A 7,649-nucleotide genomic window follows, 5' to 3' on the forward strand; every position below is an offset into this window, starting at 1 on the left:
AGACACCCAAATTGCTTTTGATGCTTTTATGTGTTATTAGTACATTCTACTAGAATAATACGGCTATCCTCAAAATAACAGGATGCATCTAGCAGGCAAAATCTTCTAACATGCAGAAATTACTAACTGCAAATATTATTGAACAAACAGCTATTAGAATAACATACAATAACTATTTGTGTAGATCCACAACAGCTTGATGAACAAAGCCAAATCACAGGGAATGATGGAGGTTATTAGCCAGCTTTTTGCTTTAGGAAAACCTGATTTTTATTATAAACTTATTCTAAACATAAGGAGCTGGCGTTGGCTCATCCAGTCCGATAAATGTGGGCAGGAATGAAATCTGAATCATACGGACTGACATGTCTCCATGGATATTCTTCCTAAACCTACACATATAATACTCTCCCCTGTGCTAAATATAAAGTAAAGACTTACGAGTATGACTAGTGCATCCTATAGGAAACAACACTTTATCATGTTAAAATATACTAAAACTATAAAAAGAAACAAAGTAGCTAGTGTGTAACATAACCTAAACAAAAGAATGCCATGATGGCAGGATGCCAATGACTCAATACATTTGGCACCAATGTCCATGACATAGTCCAGTCCTGCTAGGAACGTAAACCGTTACAAATGGGGGCCCAGCTCACAGTTAAATTAACTGGGTAACTATACAAACTAATAGTGTCTACTGAGCTAAATTATATGGAGTTATGGAGCTAAATTATATGGATCTCCTTATATACACATAGCTCATTTTCTTTAACCCCAAACGTAACAAGATAAGGGTTGGCTACCATTATTCAGGCTCAACTGGATCAATGAACAAATAAAAGAAAAACCAAGATATCACGTGACAATAAAAATATATATATATAACTTCCCTCAAGACAGCAGCTTCCAAGAGAACACTCTTCCTCAAAGTGTGTGTATAGCCAAGTAACGTAACATGGAGCGCATGTACATGAGGAAAAAATAAAAAAATAAAAACACCCATGAGGGATGTTATATTAATAAACCGGATTTTTATCATCACTCCCGACTGAATTTTGTCCATACGCTTATGCACTACACTTTCTCTAGTAGTGCCACTTCAATTGTAAGTGCATTTCTGTTAGACCTTTACATGATTGTTTAAGATACTGCACCATTTGGGCTTGTCTTTTGTATCTGCAGCTGTTTAGACCTACCCCGGTTGGTCCTTTGATGAGCTCATTCTTCCAGTCCACTTGTGAGTGGTTCATACACTTATTTTTTACTATTTTGATTTGAACTTATTACACTATTGTGTTTTTATTTTTTATTTTTTCCTCATGTACATGCGCTCCATGTTACGTTACTCAACTGGATCAATTCTGGAGCATAATGTATGTATGTATAATATATATATATATCAGACCACAAAAACATATCTTGCTGAAAAATAAATATAGGTAAGAAAAGAAAAAAAAGAAAAATTGTAGACTTGTTTACGGCTTTGCATTTTTGGTATTCTTGGCAGAGATACATATCTGTTTAGTAGGGCTGCAACTAACGATTATTTTAATAATCGATTAGTTGGCCGATTATTTTTTCAATTAATCGATTAATCGGATAAAAAAAAAACAATATGCAAATTTTTCGTTTATTTAAAATCATTTAATGAACTGGATGTTAAAAAACAACTTAAAATTTACATTAACATTCTTATTTTGTTATGATGTAATAAAAAACCAATATTTTCAAAGTACAAAAACACAAACACAATATTTATGAAACAAAATAACCCCAAACATTCTGAAAAGAGGTGGACTATTACTGTTCAAGAAACTTTGCCCCAGCCCTGGCACTTTGCACCCAGCACTTTGCACCCAGCGCCCGGCACTTTGCGCCCGGCACTTTGCGCCCAGCCCTGGCACTTTGCGCCCAGCCCTGGCACTTTGCGCCCAGCCCTGGCACCTTGCACCCAGCACTTTGCACCCAGCACTCAGTACTCAGTACTTTGCCTTAGCCCTGGCACTTTGCACCCAGCCCTGGCACTTTGCACCCAGCCCTGGCACTTTGCACCCAGCCCTGGCACTTTGCACTGTGCCCCTGCACCCAGTCTCCAACTCTGCCCTGCACCCAGCCCTGCCCCCACATTCTGCCCTGCTCCCACACTCACACCCTGCCCCCGCACCCACTCTGCCCTGCACCCACTCTCACACCCTGCCCTGCACCCACACTCACACCCTGCCCTGCACCCAGTCTCCCACTCTGCCCTGCACCCACACTCACACCCTGCATCCCCACCCCCACTCTGCCCTGCACCCACACTCACACCCTGCCCTGCATCCCCTGAAACCCCACCCCCACTCCCGCGAATCGCTCTGTGCGAATGGAGCCACTCGCACAGAGCGATTCGCATAGACATGAAGAATACTTACCTCCGGAACGCGTCACGTAACTAAAAGAAGGCGGAGACTGCAGAAGCGGGGAACGCTCGCGGAGGTAAGTAAACAACGAATCGATCACTCGATTAATCGATAACGGAAATCGTCGACAACGATTTCCGTTATCGATTATCGATTTTATCGATTCGTTGTTTCAGCCCTACTGTTTAGTTTCACAACAAGTCTACAAAAAGTTTATTTTTTTTTTTTAGAAAGATGTGCTTTTGTTGATTATATGTATATTAATATGTGATTGTGTTTTATGAATTATATCTAATTGTAACAGAATATAAATGAATTCATAATTTACTATAATTAGGTGTACTACATAGTTTTCATTATATTTTTTGTTATATTTATATAGCATATATATATTGTAATAAAATCAGCACATAGGGGAATAGAAATAATTGCTAGCCAAATGCAGAAGGCTATAGGCCGTAAAAAATATTTACAGTTAAAGTACTGCTGGAGATACAGAAAATAGCAGTCACATCGATGAGTCCATGCCTCTGTAAGTCAATTTGTTATGTTACTGTCACGTACAAGTAGTAGGAGACACCGTGGTCAGGTAGGACTCCAGGACAGAACAGGTATAACAAGCCGAGGTCAGGATTCCGGAGAGCAGGATAGTCGTATAACAGAGCCGAGGTCAGGATACCGGAGAGCAGGATAGTCAAATAACAGAGCCGAGGTCAGGATACAAGAAAACAACGAAGTCAGACAAGCCAGGATCATACACAGGAATACCGAATCAGGAAACGCTATCTGGGCACTAGCACAAGGCATAGACAACCAACAGAAGGCAAGGTCAGATAGGACTGAAGAGGTTTAAATAGAAACCACAGAGGAAGTTCAAATCTCCCGCCAAACCTCATGACGTCACTTCCAATGACCGGGAATCACCACCATGATGAGTGTGGCGCAATCTCCCTTCATATAAGCCTGCAGTTCGGGAGTTCACCACCAGAGGGCGCGCGAGTGCCGAAACCGGACGCCGTGATCCAGGAGGTCTGCCTCTCCTGCGCGGCAGTCCTGCAGACGACGGTGGAGGCGGCACAGTGTTGGAGGGAGGTCTCCCTCTCCTCCGTGGAGGATCCGGTGCCCGTGCGTTGGAGGGGGGTCTCCCTCTCCTCCGTGGCGGCTCCGGTGCCCGTGCGTTGGAGGGGGGTCTCCCTCTCCTCCGTGGCGGCTCCGGAGGTCTTGCGTTGGAGGGGGGTCTCCCTCTCCTCCGTGCCGGCTCCGGTGATCGTGTATTGGAGGGGGGTCTCCCTCTCCTCCGTGCCGGCTCCGGTGGCCGCGTATTGGAGGGGGGTCTCCCTCTCCTCCGTGGCGGCAACGTGGGAGCCGGGGGCAGGTAAGTAACAGTACCCCCCCTTGAAAGGGCGCCCTCAGGGCGACCACCAGGGCGAGAAGGATGCCTAGCATGAAACGCACGTATCAACCGTGGTACTGATAGGCGCGCCGCAGGTATCCAGGATCGTTCCTCAGGACCGAGACCCCTCCATTGTACCAGGTACTGCAAACTACCCTGTTGTCGCCGGGAATCAAGAATTACCCGAGGAATCCTTCTGTCCGAAGCTCTCCTGGCAGTTTCCAGAGTAGAATTCCCACCTCGGGTAAACCGGTTGCAGACAAGGGGCTTCAACAGTGAGGCGTGAAATACCCGAGGGATGCGGAGCGTTCTAGGCAGTGCAAGTTCGTACGCCACCGGATTGATCTGCCGTACAACCGGAAAGGGCCCAATAAACCGTGGGGCCAATTTCATGGACGGAACCCGGAGTCTCAGAAATCTCGTAGACAGCCATACTCTTTCGCCAGGCCGGTACGAGGGGTTGGGGGAGCGCCTCTTGTTAGCCTGACGTTGCTGGAGAGAAGCCGCGTGTTCCAATGCGGAATGTACCGACGCCCAGGTGGTACGAATAGACGCAAGTCTCTCCTCCAGATCTGGAACAGCTGAAACCGGTAATGTCTCTGGGAGGGACTGTGGATGGAGACCATACAGGCAGAAGAAAGGTGAAATCCTGGTAGATTCTTGGAGCGTGTTGTTCCTAGCAAACTCTGCAAATGGCAACAGATCGACCCAATCATCTTGATGATCGTTGATGAAGAGACGCAGATACTGTTCCAGATGTTGGTTCGCTCTCTCCACCAGGCCGTTCGTCTGTGGGTGATATGCTGAAGAGAAGGCCAACGTGATGCCCAGGGATTTCGCGAATTCACGCCAGAATCTAGCCACGAACTGGGTACCTCTGTCCGACACGATCTCAGATGGTACTCCGTGAAGCCGCACGATCTCCCGGATGAAGATGTCCGCCAGAGTAGAGGCGCTGGGTAGTTTCCGCAGTGGAATAAAGTGGGCCATCTTAGAGAAACGGTCGACCACCACGAGGATCACGGTATGTCCCCTGGAAGGTGGTAATTCAACAATAAAGTCCATGGCCACATGAGTCCAGGGAACCGAAGGACAAGGGAGAGGTCGAAGAAGGCCAGCCGGACGAGTGCGAGAGGATTTGTTGGCCGCGCATCTCGCACATGACTGAACGAATGCTGTAATGTCTCTGCCCCAATGAGGCCACCAAAAAGTCCTTGAAAGTAGCTCCCTAGTGCGTGCCACTCCAGCATGCCCCGAGGTCCTGGCACCATGTAGAGTGCGTAAAATGGGTACCCGCAAACTGGGAGGGACGTAGAGCTTCCCCGGCGGCAAGGAATCCGGAGCTTGACCTTGAGAACGAGTGACGCGATCCAGCAAAGGAGCATATCCCCGTAACCGAATGGCTGCAACGACCTTGGCAGAAGGGATAATGGGTTCTGGCTCTCCACTCTCCGCCTCAGGTTGCGTAAACATGCGGGACAGAGCGTCCGCTTTAGTGTTCTTAGAACCCGGACGGTACGTGAGCACAAACGGAAATCGGGAGAGAAAGAGAGCCCATCTTGCCTGGCGAGGATTGAGACACTTAGCTGACTCTATGTATTGAAGATTCTTGTGATCGGTCAGAATCAAGGTCGGTATCGAGGCCCCCTCCAGCAGGTGACGCCATTCCTCCAAGGCCAGGATAACTGCCAACAGCTCTTTATTCCCTATATCGTAATTCTTTTCGGCTGTAGAGAAGTGTCTTGAGAAGTAGCCGCAAGGGTGTAGTGGTCCGCTGTACGAAGCTCGTTGGGAGAGTATCGCTCCCACTCCAGATTCAGAGGCATCTACCTCCAGGACAAATGGTAGAAGCGGATTGGGATGCCGTAATACTGGAGCCGTCGTGAACTTCTCCTTGAGAAGAGTGAACGCGGACACTGCCTCGGAGGACCATTCAGACACATTGGCCCCTTTTTTAGTCAAGTCCGTTAGAGGGGCGACAATCCTCGAGTAATTCCGGATGAAGCGTCTATAGTAATTCGCGAATCCGAGGAAGCGTTGCAGAGCCTTGAGACCCGTAGGTCGTGGCCAATCTTTGATCGCCAGCACCTTCGATGGGTCCATATCGAAACCCTCAGGGGTAATCACGTACCCCAAGAAAGTCACCTTGCGGGTCTCAAAAACGCACTTTTCCAACTTGGCATATAGTCCATGCTGTCGGAGACGGCTCAGAACTTGACGGACCTGGTCGCGATGAATAGATAAGTTCTCTGAGTAAATCAGGATATCGTCCAGGTATACGACCACGAACTGCTGGAGAAAGTCCCGTAGACAGTCATTAATAAATTCCTGGAACACCGCCGGGGCGTTGCACAGACCGAACGGCATGACCAGGTACTCATAATGTCCCGAGCGGGTGTTGAAGGCTGTCCTCCACTCGTGACCGGCACGAATACGAACCAGGTTATACGCCCCACGGAGATCCAATTTAGTAAAGATTTGGGCCCCGCGTAATCTGTCGAAAAGTTCCGAGATGAGGGGGATAGGATAGGAGTTCCGCCTTGTAATCCTATTCAAGCCTCTGTAGTCGATGCAAGGTCTCAGTTCTCCGTTCTTCTTCTTGACGAAGAAAAACCCCGCTCCAGCCGGGGACGTAGAACGACGGATGAAACCCCGCCTCAGATTCTCCTCGATGTAGGATTCCATGGCCTGGGTCTCGGGAACAGACAAGGGGTAGACACGACCTCGGGGTGGCATAGTGCCCGGAAGGAGATCAATAGGGCAGTCGTAGGATCTATGAGGAGGTAACTTCTCCGCTTCCTTCTTGTCAAATACATCCGCAAACTCCCGATAATGACTTGGAAGAATCGTAACGGTCATCTCCGAACCAGTAGACACCATGGCCAGTCGAATGGGTGAGTCACAGTGCTCCCCGCAAGCTTGACTCCAGGACGTGATCTGCCCAGTTGCCCAATTGATGGTAGGGTTGTGCCTTTGTAACCATGGAAACCCCAAAACAACAGGAGTAGAGGGAGAGCAAATCACCAGGAACTGTAGATTCTCTTTATGCATCATCCCTACAGAGAGTGTCACTGGTACGGTAGTTCGGGTGACTTGTGGCGGATGAAGTGGTCTGCCATCAATGGCCTCAATTCTCACCGGCGTGTCTTTAGGTGTGGTGGGAATAAACTGCTGCTCGCAAAAATGGGTATCAATAAAGTTCTCTGCGGCTCCAGAATCCAGAAAAGCCTCAGTGCAAACGGATCCCCCCGGCCATGATATCCGAATTGGAACGGTCATCCGAGTGCTGCTAGAATCAGAGGACAGACCCAGCACACCTAAAGCAGGTCCTCTAAACCACTCTAGGTGCGGGCGTTTCCCGACTTTTTAGGACAGGAACGGGCCCAATGTCCAGTCAGACCGCAATATAGGCAGAGCCCCTCCTTCCTTCGCCTGGCTTTCTCACTCTCAGACAGACGAGTAATTCCCAGCTGCATAGGCTCCTCACAGGTAACAGGAGACGTGGGTGGTGGTATGAACTGAGGAGCCAGACGCGGGAGGGAACGTACACCTCTCTCCCGTGCTCTCAGATTGTCTCGTTGCACCTGCCGTTCTCGAAGACGAAGGTCGATCTGGGTCACATAGGAGATCACCGAATCCAGGTCAGATGGAAGATCACGAGCAGCAATCTCGTCTTTCAAAGTCTCTGATAGTCCGTTCAAAAAAGCAGCGATAAGGGCCTCGCTGGTCCAGTTCACCTCACCCATTAGCGTACGACATTCAATAGCATAGTCCATGAGGGTACGCTCTCCTTGACGGATGTTGAAGAGAGAGGATGAAGCAGTGGAACTTCTGCCTGGAACATCGAACACAGC

Source organism: Sceloporus occidentalis, unplaced genomic scaffold (assembly GCF_023333645.1).
Source record: "Sceloporus occidentalis isolate IW3139 unplaced genomic scaffold, rSceOcc1.0.p SCAF_24, whole genome shotgun sequence".
Lineage (NCBI taxonomy): Eukaryota > Metazoa > Chordata > Lepidosauria > Squamata > Phrynosomatidae > Sceloporus > Sceloporus occidentalis.